The sequence below is a fragment of the Budorcas taxicolor genome, chromosome 20 (genome assembly GCF_023091745.1).
Source record: "Budorcas taxicolor isolate Tak-1 chromosome 20, Takin1.1, whole genome shotgun sequence".
Lineage (NCBI taxonomy): Eukaryota > Metazoa > Chordata > Mammalia > Artiodactyla > Bovidae > Budorcas > Budorcas taxicolor.
The window spans coordinates 38,331,521-38,348,275 of record NC_068929.1 but is presented as its reverse complement, the minus strand read 5'-3'; positions in this window follow the sequence as shown (position 1 = coordinate 38,348,275).

Here is a 16,755-nt window from a genome sequence, read left to right as displayed (position 1 = left end):
GGGTGGCGGAGAGGGACGGCGGGCAAGATTCTGAGCTGTAAAAGAACACTCAAATAGATTCCTAATTCTGGGATTGGAATGCATGGTCCAGGGTTAGCTGGTATGGAATAGACCCCATGTCCAGACTTCCGAAGCCCAGTCCATTAAGGGCAAGTCACATCTTTAGCTTGTGCACAAATGTGTGTATTCATACTTAGAAGCACATAAAGTACTCAGTAGTATGTAAGGAAGAGCATCTTCTCAAACAGATTTTGGAATGTGCTTGGTGGCCCTCCTCCCCTAAACTGGTAGCCAAAATTGATCATGTATGATGTAAGTGTATGGGCCAGACAAGTCTGGATTTGAAATCTGGCTCTTCTACATTCTAACTCTTTAAACCTGTGCAAATTGCCTAACCTTCCTGAGCCTCAATGTACCCTTCCATTAAATGGGGATGCTGACAGAACCTAGGCACCTAACAGGGCCGTGACTGTTAGATGTGATAATGTATGTAATGTGCCTGCAAAGAGAAAGCACCTGGTAGATACTGGCAATGGTGATAATGATGATGATGATGATGCATAAAGTTGGAAAGGGTCCTAAACATGATAAACTGGTTAGGAAGGCTTGGTTAGAGCTCAGGATACAGATGAGTGAACAAAGGGGAATTTGTGGATCTCAAAAGCAGAGATAAGGGCAACCCAGATGCATTTTCATCTGTTTAACAATTTTACTTGATGATAACTTTGAAGGTTGTGACTATTAGTGTCAACTGCCCCAGTGATTGCACTTGAAAGGTCAAGATTATCTAGGCTTTTACTTTTTTGCAAACTCAGGATTGGTTTGAAATATGCATTTCTTTGCAGACCTTTGCAATCACAGCATAAGTAAAAGGCCAGAATTTGTTTAGAGATGATGCTTCTGTTGAGTTCTTGCAGAGTAAGTTTCCCATCACCATCCATGTCACTGATGATGTTGCAACTTGTGCTTTTGATTCCCTGTCTTGACTACAAACAAACTTGGAGTTTATCAATTCTGATTCCTCTCACTTCCAGGTGTCTTGTGATCCCCAAATGACATTCTTTCCCCTCCACCAGGAAAAGGAGACTGATAGCCTCAACCACACAAGATGTTGGTCAGGTATATATTATTTCTCTTAAACGATTTGCAAGTTGAAAAAAAGAAAAAGCCTGGAGAGGCTAATCCTACCTTGAAGGGATTAATATTTAATGACGGAATTTGGGGCTTTGCAGTACATAATAATGAGCATGCTCTGAGGTAGGAACAGGATATACATTGGGGAAAAAAAGCTAGAGTGGTTTCTTCTCATCTCTACTATATTCCCCCAATTCTGTATGTCTCTGTCACCCCCTATTCTAGGTTTCACACTTAATTATTGGAGGGAAAATTCACACAGAATATGAAAAGGTTGTGTAGACAAATATGTTTAGAAATACTGACCTGTGTAATTGTTCAATCCCATGTATTAAAGTTAAAAGATTAGAGTAGAGCACAAGGAGGATTATTTGATATAGTCGTGATGAATTTCTGTGAAGATTCTAATAAGTAAATGACAACAAATTAAATTTCAAAATAACACTTTCAATTAAGATCCAAAGTAGTCATTTTCTCAACTACTAGTAGTGGGCAATGTGTCTTTAGTGAAGGAGATCCTCAGTATCAGGCAGTATTTACAAGGGTTCAATACACTATGAAATATACTCTATGAGGGTACACTGTTGTACAGTTGCTCAGTCGTATCCAACTCTTTGCAACCCCATAGACTGAAGCATACCAGGAAGGACAGTTTTCCCTGTCCTTCACCATCTTCCAGAGTTTGCTCAAACTCATGTCCATTAAGTTGATGATGCCATCCAACCATCTCATCCTCTGTCACTCCCTTCCCCTCCTGCCCGCAACCTTTCCCAGCATGAGGGTCTTTTCTAATAAGTAGCTCTTCACATCAGATAAAGTATTGGAGCTTCAGCTTCAGTCCTTCCAGTGAATATTCAGGATTGATTTTCTTTAGGATTAACTGGTTGGATCTTGTTGCTGTCCAAGGGACTCTCAAGAGTCTTCTCCAGCACCACAGACTTTGCTTATTTTCTGTAGAATTTATAGTATGGGACATGGTGCCCCACACGTAGTAAAGATTTGTTTAATAAATGAGTGAACAAATGCAATCTGCAAACTTTGGTTCTGATGACACTTTTATTAATTAAAAAATTTCAATTGTGGTTAAAAATATAAAACTTACTATTTTAACCACCTTAAGTGTGCAGCTCAGCAGTGTCATGTATTTTCACATTGTGGTGCCACGGGTCTCTAGAAATTTTTTACCTTGCAAAACTGAAACTCTACTTTCTTAAACAACAACTCCACACTCCTCTTCTCTCCAGCCCCTGACAGCCACTATTACTTTCTGTTTCTCTAGATATTGACTACTTTAGATACCTCACATAAGTGGAGTCACACAGTATTTGTCTTTCTGTGACCGGTTTATTTAATGTGACATAATGTCCTCGAGGTTCATCCACATTATAGCATATGTCACAATTTCCTTCTTCCTTTTTTTTTTAAAGCCTGAACACTATTCCATTGCATGTCTGTAATACATTTTGTTTACCCACTTATCCAGTGAAGGACACCTGGCTTGATTGCACCTCTTGGTTATTATGAAGATGACCACCACTTAGTTCACCTGCAGTGAACATAGGTGTGCAAAGACCTTTCTGAAACACAGTTTTTAATTCTTTGGACTATATGCCCAGAAGTGAAATTTCTGGATTATATGGTAGTTCTATTTAAAATTTTTTGAGGAAGCTTCATATTGTTTCCATAGTGGAAAACAGTTGTATATTCCCACCAACAGTGTACAAGAATTCCAATTTCTCTGCATCTTTGATGAGGCTTCTATTGACAGAGAGTGGTGGACATTGAAATGTGTTATTCGAGTCAACTCTTGTAGGGAGCCTAACTGACGGGGGCTTTCAGCTGCTGCCCATCTGGATCCATCATTGTGTTTGTGCTGCTGTCCTGCTTCCCAAGGGCTGCTCCTTGTCCTGACTGAGCACAGAGTGTGGGGATGGGATGGGGAAGATTAGTACAGGCTAATTTCTGTGAGGCACAGGACTGTCCACCAGGCCCAAGGAGTTCCCATTGGCCTGGCCAATACTATCTTGACATTTCACTGCCATCTGCGACTCTTCCACCCAACCCTCCTTCTTTTCCCCTCTCCTTGTACTGGTAGCAGGTCTGTATCCCCTTATCAAGGATCTCCTTGCCTTTTCCTGCTTCCTCCCTCAGTAAATCTCTTACACATATAATTCTGTCTTGGCATCTACTTCTAAGCAATCCTGAAATAACACACAGATATACAGTGGCCAATTCACAGAGAGACATGAAAAGGCCTAAGCCATGAATAGTTTAAATTTAACCTGTGCAAATCCAGCTCTGTAATTTTTTTTAAAGAAATGAATAGGCAAATACATTTCATCATATCAAAATTGTCATTAGTCTCACTCAAGTGGACTCAGTGTCAACCTTTTTTCCTAGAAACATCCTCTCTCACACAATCACATGAGGGTTACCCAATAGATATGAACTGAGAAAACTATTAATCAGAATATACATTAGAAGCAACAAATGCATTTATAGAACCCCAGCAATTTCAGATTTAAATGAAAATCCATCCACGTACATTAAAAAAGCAAGGACAGAATTACTTACATGTTAAACTGAATGCTTCATATCCCTTCACAGAATCCAGCATTATCAGAAAACCTGGCATGTGAACCAAAGCTTAGTTTTATAGCTGGGCTTAAAATCCTCACTTTGAGTGATTTCTGACATAGAGACACTTTATGTGCCAAATAAACTTACAAATGAGAACATCACTTGGAATTTGAACGTCTACCTAATTTTGACACTTAATCATGTATCAAATCTTACATGAATCAAGAATTGTTGGTTGTGTATAAGTTTTTCTTTCCTATAGAATGCTCATTTCAGATAATGTTTGTGCCATGCACAAAGAAAGATAGGCATTTGATATCTACTTATAGATGAATATATGAAAAAATCGACTGCTAAGATATACAAAGATTCAAATGGACATTTTAGTATTTAGGTCAAAATGTCTTCAACAGACATAGTGGGTTAATAAAACACAGCAACTGAAATGTAAAAGATGATATTTGTTTTTGAACTTAAAAATGATTCTTTCCAGCAGGCAGGGAAGGCTATTACCCTGAGGACCTGCCTTGCCAGGTCCAAGCCGTTCCCAGGGATCTCACAGCAGCCAGCAAGCACAGTCATGAACTGGAATAACATTTACTGGAATGGGATGGAGAGGCCTCTTTCTGGATGACTAGAGGGTGATTCACAGGGACAATTTATAAAATTTTCACAGGGTCTCAAATTCTTTCTTGTTTTGAAAAATATAAATATTTCTACACATAGGGCAAAGGAAGATAAAGAGGGGAGCATGGATTCCCTGTGATTTCAATGCAGTTCATTGTCCCTGGTGATTTCAATGAAGTCCCTGTGGTGTTGGTTGCTTTTTATTTTTTTAATGTTATCCAAAAGACTAAAGGAAACACAATCCATCAGCTGTGAAAAATGACAAAGTGCTAGCTAGCTCTTTGCAAAGGTATTACCCATGTGACTCCTACCCTTTGATGGTTAAGGAAAGCCAGCGTGGATTTCTTTTTCATGCCTGTGTGTGCTCGCGTGCATGTCTTAGGCTGGGTCGCGTTCACTCTTGGCCGAGGCCTGGCCAGCTCCGGTTTCAGTTGTAGACAGCCATGGACAATCTGCCTCTTTATTCTGCTTGGAAGCTCTGCTGATAGAGTTGTTTAAAGGGCTCAGGTGCTGACAAGCTGGGCACTGTCAGTATCTGGGATTACAGGAAGTCCATCAAATCTTAGAGTTGCTTTCACTCCACACAGTGCAGAAAAGAAATGAACGTATCATTGTCTTCTTTCCTTGCTTGTCTGTCATTGGTAGCCCCAGTGCCTTCTTCAAACTCAGATTCAATATTAATTCTTTATTCATGATGTTTTGGCAAATATATCATGCTGTTACTATAAATAAACAGTAATCCCTTGAATTTGTTTTTCCTTTAAATTTTACAAATTTAAGGTCTTATTCTGAGAATTACATATTCAATACTCCCTTCCCCCAGCATCTTGACTCTAGGAAAAACACATATCCAGATACAGGCTGCAAAAGCCTGGGAGACAGCCTGGGTCTTTATTATATACATAGGCAGTAATGATTCTCAGAATCATGGGGTGATGCAGCTGTTGTTAAAAAACATAGACTACTAGTCTTTACTCCAAGAAGTAAATTAGCATCTTTAAGACGGGATATCTATATCTTATATATCAAAGTGGGGCTTCCCAGGTGGCACAGTGGTAAAGAATCAGCCTGCCAATGCATCAGGCCCAAGAGACATGGGCTTTGATCCATGGGTCAGGAAGATTCCCTGGAGTCACAAATAGCAACTCACTCCAGTATTCTTGCCCGGAAAATTCCATGGACGGAGAAGTGTGACAGGTGACAGTCCACGGGATTGCAAAGAGTTGGGCATGACTGAGTGACTGAGCACATACATCAAAGTCTGAGAACAATTGATAATGGATTCTCTGAAGAAGGCTGAGTGCATTGATGCTTTTGAACTGCGGTGTTGGAGAAGACTCTTGAGAGTCCCTTGGACTGCAAGGAGATCCAACCAGTCCATTCTGAAGGAGATCAGCCCTGGGATTTCTTTGGAAGGAATGATGCTAAGGCTGAAACTCCAGTACTTTGGCCACCTCATGTAAAGAGTTGACTCATTGGAAAAGACTCTGATGCTGGGAGAGATTGGGGGCAGGAGGAGAAGGGGACGACTGAGGTTGAGATGGCTGGATGGCATCACGGACTCGATGCACGTGAGTCTGAGTGAACTCCGGGAGATGGTGATGGACAGGGAGGCCTGGGGTGCTGCGATTCATGGGGTGGCAAAGAGTTGGACACGACTGAGCGACTGAACTGAACTGAACTGAGTGTGGTCTCTACCCAGCACAGTAAGACTTTCAGGTTTCTTTTGAAGCTCCTTCTCTGATCACTTGACCCACCAGCTATTTCACGAGCCCAGTCTTACTTCTCCAGCTGAGTTACCCATCTTAGCCACCCTGTAGCTCTGGGGTGTTTCTCTTTGCACCCACCCCCCCCTCCCCCGCCACTCAGCTCCCTTGGGCACATCTTGCTGAGACCTCTGTTGTAAACACATTCTCTGGCTGGCTGTGTCCCCGTACCTGTGCCCAGAGTACTCATTTACTCTCCCACTGCCATCCAAGCCTTTGCTCTGTAGAACCTGCTGCCCACCCAAGTACAGCAAGTCCTACCAAGTACAGTGCAAACTGCTGGTTTTTTGAATTGCCAGCTCTGTGAGTATGATGAAATTGCTGATCTGTTTCCTGATCTGTATAATGAGAGTTCTATGAGATACAGTTCTAAAATTCTCTGCTTCTGGACAGCCAGTAATTTTCTGTACTCACATCATGTTGGATTATTAGCCTCTCCCCACAGCAGCTGTTTTGGCTCATATGATTTCTCAATCTGTCTGCTGGCCGCCTGTTTGGGAGGTGTCCTGTCCCATGGGACACAGCTTAGCAGAAATAGTGTCTGGGGCTCTGACTAGTCCATTACAGGAGGTCAAAGAGGAAGATACACTAACCAGAGATGGCAGGATGTAGCCCAGAAAGGACCCCAAAAGACAAATGAGGTGATGGTGGACACAGGGTGAGTATTTGAGTAGTCTAGGCTAGTGGCATGTATATACAGATCTTAACCCCCAAAACAAAGCTCATTTATGAACCAAAGGAAATTCAAGTATTATAAACAAATATTGGGGGTGGCATTTATAACAGGGATGTTTGGGGAACTTAGGCGACTGGCCTAAACTCAGATTTAAATCCCCAAAGTCAAACTCATTTAAGAACCAGAGGAATGTTAGGCATCATAGAAAAAATCTGGGAAATGGTTACAAGAGGGTATCAAGAAAAGAGCTGCAGATTCTGAGCTGGCCGGCAATGACCTCAGATCCTGCCTTCTCTCTGAGACGGCAACCGTGATGGCTATCTGTTCCTGCAGACACAGAGCATTCCATCCCTTTTGTCCTTGGCTCACTCAGACCTTGGACAAGTCTGGCCAAAGCACCGGTGTGTAATGGGAGGGCTGGGCCCCCAGTGGATAGTGTGAGATCAGTCTTCTTCTCTCTCTAGTGTCTGGGATTCATGGAGTGGGGACTGAAGTGACATGGACAAGTTGTAACCATCCCTCCGTACTTCTTCCACATCTACCTAGTCCCCATGACCACTCTTCTGCCTTGTGTCCTAAGTTTTGCTTGACGCTTTCAAATTGTGGTACTGGAGAACACTCTGGAGAGTCCCTTGGACAGCAAGGAGATAAAACCAGTCCATCCTAAGGGAAATCAATCCTGAATATTCATTGGAAGGACTGATGCTGAAGCTGAAGCTCTAATACTTTGGCCACCTGATGGGAAGAACTGACTCATTGGAAAAGACCCTCATGCTGGGGAAGTTTGAAGACAAAAGAGAAGAGGGCAGCAGAAGATGAGATGGTTAGATAGCATAACCGACTTAATGGACATGAATTCAAGCAAACTCTCTGGGAGATAGTGAAGGACAGTGGAGCCTGGCATGCTGCAGTCCATGGGGTCGCAAAGAGTTGGACATAGTGACTGAACACCAACAACAGCTAGTTCCCAGGAGCTTTACCAGTTGACATGATTGGGGTTTATATTAGTATCCTCAGGCTGCCCTAAAAATGTGCCACAAAACCAGTGGCTTCAAAAAACATGAATTTATTGTCTTATAATTCTGGAGCTTGAAGTCTGAGATCAAGGTGTCAGGAACATTGGTTTCTCCTGAGGGCTGTAAGGGAGAAGTCTGTCATGCCTCTCTCCCAGCTTTCGTAGTTTGCTGACCATCTTTGGTGCTCTGTGGCTTCTGCCACACAACTCCAGTCTTTCTACAGTGTTCTCCCTGAGTGTGTGTGTGTGTCCAAATTTCCCCTTTCTATAAGACACCAGTCATACTGAATTAGGTGTCTACCCTTCTCTTCAAGAGAAGACTCTTGAGAGTCCCATGGAGACTTTGCAAGGAGATCAAACTAGTCAATGCTGCTGCTGCTGCTGCTGCTAAGTTGCTTTAGTCGTGTCCGACTCTGTGTGACCCCATAGACGGCAGCCCATCAGACTCCCCTGTCCCTGGGATTCTCCAGGCAAGAACACTGGAGTGGGTTGCCATTTCCTTCTCCAATGCATGAAGGTGAAAAGTCAAAGTGAAGTCGTTCAGTCATGCCCAACTCTTAGCGACCCCATGGACTGCAGCCTACCAGGCTCCTCTGTCCATGAATTTTCCAGGAAAGAGTACTGGAGTGGGTGCCAGGAAATCAACCCTGAATATTCTTTGGAAGGACTGATGCTGAAGCTCCAATACTTCGGCCACCTGATGTGTAGAGCCAGTTCACTGGAAAAGACCCTGATGCTGGGAAAGATTGAAGGCAAAAGGAGAAGGGGGCAGCAAAGGATGAGATGGTTAGATAGCATCACCGACTCAACGGACATGAATTTGAGCAAACTCTCCACCCTGTTGCAGTATGTCCTCTTTTTAACTAATTGCATCTGCAATTAGATTAGACCCTATTTCCAAAGAAGGTCACATTCTCAAATACTAGGGAAGTATATTCATCCTTCAATATATGAATGGGGGAAGGGACACAATCCAACCAATAATACAGTTCTTCCTTGTTTTTACCAATATGTTTTTCTTATATCTTTAACTTCCTATCTGTATCCCTAGCTAGTAATAGGAGTTGAGCCTTAAACCAGATGGACCACTTGGAATCATGATATTGATTGCTAGGTGCCTGACTTCACAAAGTACCCCAGAGCCTAGGATCATACTGTCATATTCTGTCTACCAGATTGGACCCCCCTGGAAAGCAATACTGACCTAGGAAAAGATCAGGTGTCCCTTGAAAATTATTTTTGGGGCTTTGACCTATTTCCTCTCCCTTGTTTTGAGGCCTGTCTTGTAAACAGGTTAGTATTCTGCATCTTCCTTTTCCCCAGCGCCTTCTCTGTTTATTTATGCATATTTTCTCCAGACAGCTCTGTGCAGGCAATATCTCAAAGCCTCATATCTCATGTCTCTAAACAGTAATAGGACTTCCACCGGCTACATGGCTTCCCTCATAGCTCAATCAGTAATGAATCTGCTTGCAATGCAGGAGATCCAGGTTTGATTCCTGGGTCAGGAAGATCCCCTGGAGAAGGGAATGGTAACCTACTCTAATATTCTTGCCTGGAGAATCCCATGCACAGAGGAGCCTGGCAGTGTATAGTCCATGGGATCGCAAGAGTCGGACATGGCTTAGTGTCTAAAGCACCACAGGCTACATGAATTATTAATTACATCACTATATCATATGGGTTAAAGTAACACTTTGTGCTTTTGCATTCACAAAGTATAACTGAGAACACTACCAAGAAGTCATATATGACCTACAGAACTTCAATTATGAGTAATTTATAGGAAATCTCTAAGTAATGTGACTTCAATGATGGATTAAATTATCAGAAAGTTACCAGATATCTCCATATTTATTTACCCTTACATTTAATTCACTGGAATATTCCTGCATTCTCATGAATCATTTATTTGGCAAATCTTCTGATCTGAGCATTAGCTCTGCACTATTATGTTAGATTTGGTGGGAAGAGGGGTGGGTATACAAAATGGATGAGAATCAGTAAGAAGAGCTTGGAAACATTGATTTTTTATGTCAGGAAGTGACAAATGAGTGTTAGAGGTGGGGAGTTTGGACTGTATTTTTTGCTCCAACACCTAAAGCATCACATTCTCTGGAGATGGTTTGCTATTAAAGCTAATTGGTTCTCTTGGAATGAACTTAGACTATTTCTTCCTTCTGACGTAACTGTGAATCCTCTCCAGGCTATAGTGCATCAGGTCCAATTCCTGTAGTTGGTTGACAAGGAAAAGAACATCTCCAAGAAAAACAATGAGTCCAGAGAAGGGGCAGGGGTGGGATGGGTGGCAGGAGTGTGAGGGTGGGAAGCTGTGGGGGGATGCTAAAATAAAGGGGACTGAGAAGCTGCTAGATTTTCATCAACACACAGCAGTAATAGCTTCTGCCAACACAGCTGCCCTGAGCTCCCTCCTATTTACAGTAATATGGCAATAAATGGAAATTGTAGATGGATACTACCCAAGGAGCAAAGTCTTTCTTAGAAGTGTAAATTGGCATTTAGGCAAGTTGAGAAACAAGGAAAGGGGAAAGTTTCTATATGGGACACAAGACAATTTTCTATCAGGTCAGGCTGCCGAGCTGGAACCATCTCAGCTCCCTGGGTGGACTTTCCTTAACACATTCTCAGTTACCTAAGGTTTGGGTGGTCCATGGCTATGAGCCTCCCATATGGCACTAGAGACTGCCCTGCAGCAAACCATTAGGCTGCCAATAGGATCTCAGCACAATCAGGTTGGGTAGGGCAGAGACAGAGCCTGTGGACCAACGTGATCAACCCAGCTCCACAGGCTAGGCATAGACACTAGAAGTTACTGCCACTGAACTGCCTTGTCCTGGGGAACTCTGGGCATTATATTCTAATTTTAATCCTAACAACACCTGAGGTCCCGTGAGTGCTTTTATTTGAGCTGAACTGGTCCTCCTTCAGTGTAATCAAGAGTTCTAATCTTCGGAACCAGTATGTTTTCTCTTACTCTTCATCTGCCTCCCCTTCCACACTCTAACTCCTCATCTGTTTTTGTTCTCATCATAGTTCTGTGCGTCTTAAGTTGCTCATGCCTGGACCCCTCCTATTGCACGTCTTGCCTATAGGAGAGTTCTGGCTAGGCGACTCTTCCTCCTGTCCACCTGTTGTCTGCCATGCCGTCACTTCGGCTTTCTTGAGGGGAGAGGCTGTGTCTCAGTCACCCCAGGCTCTGGCATAATGCCTGGCAACATTGCTGCTAACCTGGAAGTGACAGAAAGGGAACACTGATTTCCTCACAGACTTTTCCTGGTGACACCACTAGCGTTTCACATCAAATCCAACCGTCTATGGAGCGAAAGATACCATGTGCAGGAGAGTATGTAAAGAACATTGTCAGAGCTCCTAACTTCAGCGAACTTGCCATCCAGTTAGTGTGGCAGCACACACATAAAGAAATGACCCTATAATAACTTATGGCAGGTGGATGACATGGGGTAGCGCACGGAGCTCAAGGTTAAGAAACTCAAAGGCTAGTCTCATTTTGTCAGCAGCAAAGTAGGAACCCATTTTCTCTGAGGCTAATTTCTTGAGCACAGTGAAAATAAATTCCATCAGTGTTTCTCAAAGTGTGACACATAACATCTTTTGAGGGAGGATGACCTATAGACTCAGAATTGAGTATGATTAAATTGCAAGCAGAGAAACTCATTGCTTTTAAAATTTTCCTTTGGATCACAAAGAAATGAGGTAAGACACAGGCTCAAGCTCAAATTTTGCCTACTCTAGCCACTAGGATTGAGCAATGTTGTGTTTTCATTTTATTTTTTCTCAGGCAAATTATTTTGGAAGTTTTTCTCCATTTAGGTTAATAAGATTTACTTTTAAAAGACTGTATTTTAGTAAGATAAATGAGTTGATTTAAATAAATTATAAAAAAGTAATAGACCATGACATGTGAGTATAACAAAAATTGTAAATGTGGTGCTGAAACATTTAAAGTTTAGAAAATACCAAATAAGTCAACTCTGGGATTATTTTCAGCCCTACACTTCCTAAGATTTTGAGATATTTCCAAGGGAATGGTGTGGCTAATAGGAGATAATAAGAGCATCAAGATAATTTACTGACAACACAATATGTCAAATGATCCATTAAGAAATAATCTGTGATACAAGTAGCTATGGAGAGAGCTATGGAGGGAGATACAGAGAGATAGTAGTATTGTAGATACAACTATAGATCGCTATACAGAAAGACTCTGATTAGGTGACACATACTGTCAGATGACCTTGCAGCAAGAAGTGGCAAGCTGCCTGATTCTTGAGAAGTGAAGTTGCTCAGTTGTGTGCAACTCTTGGTGATCCCATGGACTGTATAGCCCACCAGGCTCCTTCATCCCTGGAATTTTTCAGGCAAGAGTACTGGAGTAGGTTGCCATTTCTTTAGCCAGGGGATCTTCCCGACCTGGGGATTAAACCCAGGTCTCCTGCATTGCAGGCAGATGCTCTACCCTCTGAGTCACTAGGGAGTGATTGAGTGAAGTCGCTCAGTCGTGTTCGACTCTTTGTGACCCCATGGACTGTAGCCTACCAGGCTCCTCTGTCCGTGGGATTTTCCAGGCAATAGTACTGGAATGGATTGCCATTTCCTTCTCCAGGAGATCTTCCTGACCCAGGGATTGAACCCAGGTCTCCCACATCGTAGACAGACGCTTTACCATCTGAGCCACCAGGGAAGTCCAAGTCACTAGGGAAGCCCTGTGATATTGAAAAAAAATGTGATATATTTGCATTTCCTCCCCAAAGGAAGAAGAATCTTTTGAATTCTTTAGCCTGGATTTCTCTCAATTCAGAGGAAATGTTATTTTTTTCTTTATTTTTTCAAGTTTTAACCTGCAGAGATGTTTAAACTGGCTTGTCTAAAGCAAAGAGGACTCTTGAGGATATAAAGAGAAGTGATCTCATCTAAGGAAGGTGGTTGGATGGTGGGGACTAGAGAAAGAGAGGGTTGAAACTCTCTGTCTCTCAAATGTGGCAGACTCTCAGGTCAGAGGGGGAGGATTCTGTACTAAAATCTTATCATTAAAAGCACAGGTTCCCACCCTCACGTACTCTTGGTGCGAAGGTAAATTGACGCAGTGGATGGGTGCTCCGTCATGTTTGAGTTTTTGCAACGCCAGGGACTGTAACTTGCAAGGCTCCTCTGTCCATGGAATTCTCCAGGCAAGAACGCTGGAGTGGGTTGCCATTTCCTACTCCAGAGGATCTTCTTGTCCCTAGGATCAAACCCACGTCTCTTGCGTCTCATGCATTGGCAGGTGGATTCTTTAATCACTGCACCACTTGGGAAGTAAACTGGTGCAGCCACTAGGGAAGATCCTTAAAAAAACTAAGACGAGGACTATCAGTTGATCTGACAGTTCCTCTCCTGGCTATGTGTGTGCAATTTTCCAGGCAGGATATTGGAGTGGGTTGCCTACTCCAGTAATATCACTTATATGTGGAATCTAAAAAATAGTACAAATGAATACATATGCAAAAGAGAAACAGACTGACAGATATAGAAAGTAAATTTGTGGTTACTTGAGAGAGGGAGTGGAGACAGACAAATTAGGGGTATGGGATGAATATATTAATACAAACTTCTATGTGTAAAGTAGATAAACAATAAGGATATACTGTATATGTGCTCAGTCATTCAATCGTGACTATTTGCGACCCCATGGACTCTAGGCCCCCAGGCTCCGCTGTCTATGGAATTTTTCCAGCCATGAATACTGTACTGGGTTAGGATTGCCTTCTCCAGGGAATCTTCCATACCCAGGGGTTGAACCCACATCTCTTGCATCTCCTACACTGGCAGGTGAATTCTTTAACGCTACACCAGCTGGTTTGATTCCTGGGTCTGGAAGATCCCTGGAGAAGGAAATGGCAACCCACCCCAGTATTCTTGCCTGGAAAATCCCATGGACAGTGCATGGGGTTGCAAATGAGTGGGACATGACTTAGCAACTAAACTACAACAAAGGCCCATAATCTTTTAATAACCTATAATGGAATATAATCTGTGTAAATACTGAATCACTATGCTATACACCTGAAACTAATACAGTGTTGTAAGAAGTGAAGTGAAGTCGCTCAGTCGTGTCCGACTCTTTGCAAGCCCATGGACTGTAGTCTATCAGGCTCCTCAGTCCACGGAATTTTCCAGGCAAGAGTACTGGAGTGGATTGCCATTTCCTTCTCCAGGGGATCTTCCCAACCGAGGGATCGAACCTGGGTCTCCCTGTCTGCAGGCAGACACTTTACCATCTGAGCCACCAGGGGAGCCTTAAAGATTAGAGGTTCCCATGGTTTCTATGGACCCTCCCCATCCCTCTACCCCTACTCTACCTACACACACACTATGCAAAATGGCCTGAGCAAACACCTGGGCAAGTGTCCACAATGTAGGACCCCTGACCCATGATGGAGCACCACAACTGATCAGCTTCAGAGTCTTGGATGGAGAAGACATAGAAGGTTGGATTGGGATGGAAAGTGTTCTATTTGGGACATCTGTGAGCCTTCAAACCCCAAGAACAACTGATATCAAACATCAATTGTGCTAAGTGAAGCACTGAAATTAAATTTATTAAAAAAAAGTAAGGTGACGTTTGTGCCTTAGTTCGTGGAAAACTTCATTCTCTTGACAGAATAAGGAGAAATGGAAGAATCTGGAAAGCACAGGCTCTCTTTCTTCTCACATTTTCTTCCTTTCCTTCCTTCCTCCACTCCCTGGCCTGTCTTTATTTTCTTTTTACCTACTCATCACACATATGTGCACATAAATTAAATGTGATTTTATATAGTACATGCAATGTTATAATTATTAATATAATAATAAATCATAAACCAACTTTACATTCAATAAGACATAAAAGTAATTACATCTGAGACATGATGTCTTATTTTAATAGATGGTTCATTCCATATCCAACACATGGAAAAGATATGGCCACAATACTGATGGAATGCCATGACCATATACCATAATGGTTTTCATCATTATCTTATGAACACTTATTTAATTAAACCCAGTCTGGGCTGCGTTCTCACAGTTTCCGTTATTTCTGTGTTAATTTCCAGAAGCATCGTGGACATCCATTGAAATATGTCAGCTAATTATAATTTGTAATTGTACAAAATCACTTTCCAAAAGTTTCTGCATAGCAAGCAGCAGAGTGCCATGTAGATAACAACTATTTGTGAAATAGATGGATGAACACTGAATAAATTATTTTTAGTCTTATTTTCTCTAGAGTTAAGATTTTTCATCCCATAAAAACTTGAGTAAGCCTCTCCTCTAACTTAGATTCCAGCTCTGTGAAGTCGAAAACCATGATGAACACGGCGCCATGTTATACAATGAGTCGTCCTCCCCAAACTGACTTTTAGAAATGTGGTGTCATTTTCAGACACACAACTGATTACATTGAATGTAATTTAGAGATTCTAGAAAGAGAAAGACCCCAGGAAAAATGTCTCACCAGGAGAAAAAGGGAAAATGGGTTCTTTTATTCACTGTCTGGTCATTCAGTTTTGTGCCTAGACAGAACATGAACCGTCCTTTACTTCTGAGGATGAAACAGGAATATTTAGAATTGCCAAGAGAAAGGACCCACAATTATTTCCTTGAGAATTTTGGCTAAGGGGACATTTTGACAAAATGGATTCCTGTCCTTACCTGATTTCTATTAAATGTTCTAGCCTTTCCTGTGAAAACTGGGTAGTGATTTCATGCTTTCATTACTCCAACAGATCTGAGTTTCACCAGATACCTCATGGCTATACTCAATTCAAAAAACGATGAAATATATTTCCTTGATTTTAAGTGAAGTTAGGAGGGAAGCCTGCGAGGAATCAGACCCCCTGTGGAGGTCATTCTGTGGGGGACTTGATGGCAGAAACAGGTGACAATGATTACTTGTATTAAGTAACGATTAGTTCAAGTCATTGTACCCAATGATTACTTGTACTAAGAATATTGAACTTCACCTTAATTTTATCCATGTAGTGCAAGGACTTTTATCCAATTGAGAATATGTGTTTAAAAGTCTTCAGTTTCCCCAATGATCCTACAACATCTGCAATTGTGTTAGAAGGAATTATTTAAATAAAAAATGAACAATGCCATCACCTTTATAATTTTTCTGCCCCATTTCCACCCAGCGTTGCCTGGAACCTTGAGTCCTAAGATTGACAGCCATTGCCTGCCTCCCCGTAATTCCCTCCCAGACTCTCCAGCTTGGTGCCCTTAGGGTTATTGAACACTGATTAAGTGTTCGGTCTGACTGAAAATCAGAATTAAAAATAGAGCAAGGTTCTAAACTCTTAGACAATGAGAGAATTCTGGATTCTTCATATTGAAAATAACATTAACCCAATATCCTTAGTTCATGTATGGAATTAGCCTGTCTAAGCCACAGGCAGTCCACAGGGCTGTAAAGAGTCGGACATGACCGAACAACTGAGCAACGACACCACCAAAGCCACAGTCCCCCCATCTTTACAATAGAAATAATAATACCATCCTCATGGGGCTGTTTTGAGAATTAAGCAAGTTATATGCAGAGCACCTAGCATACTGCACATGGTATTATATACTATGTGCTTAATAAATGAGAAGGTTTTTGTTGTTGTTGTTGAAAACAATAGTGTCTCTCTGTATATGCTGTTAAAGCTACCCTCTTCTGTACTTCTTAACTAAGAATCACTTGAAGACTTTTTGGTGCAAAAAGTAAAAAAAACGAAAGACAAAAATATTCTTTCAGAGATACTGAATGTCAGATAGATAAATCATTGGTAAGTGTATTTGATGAAAAGGAAGGCCAATGGCTAAGGGTGGCAGAAAGACATTCTAAAGTAGATTTTGTTACTTATTCTGGGACTGTTTTAACAGGCTTTGAATAAATTCTGCACCATGAGTTT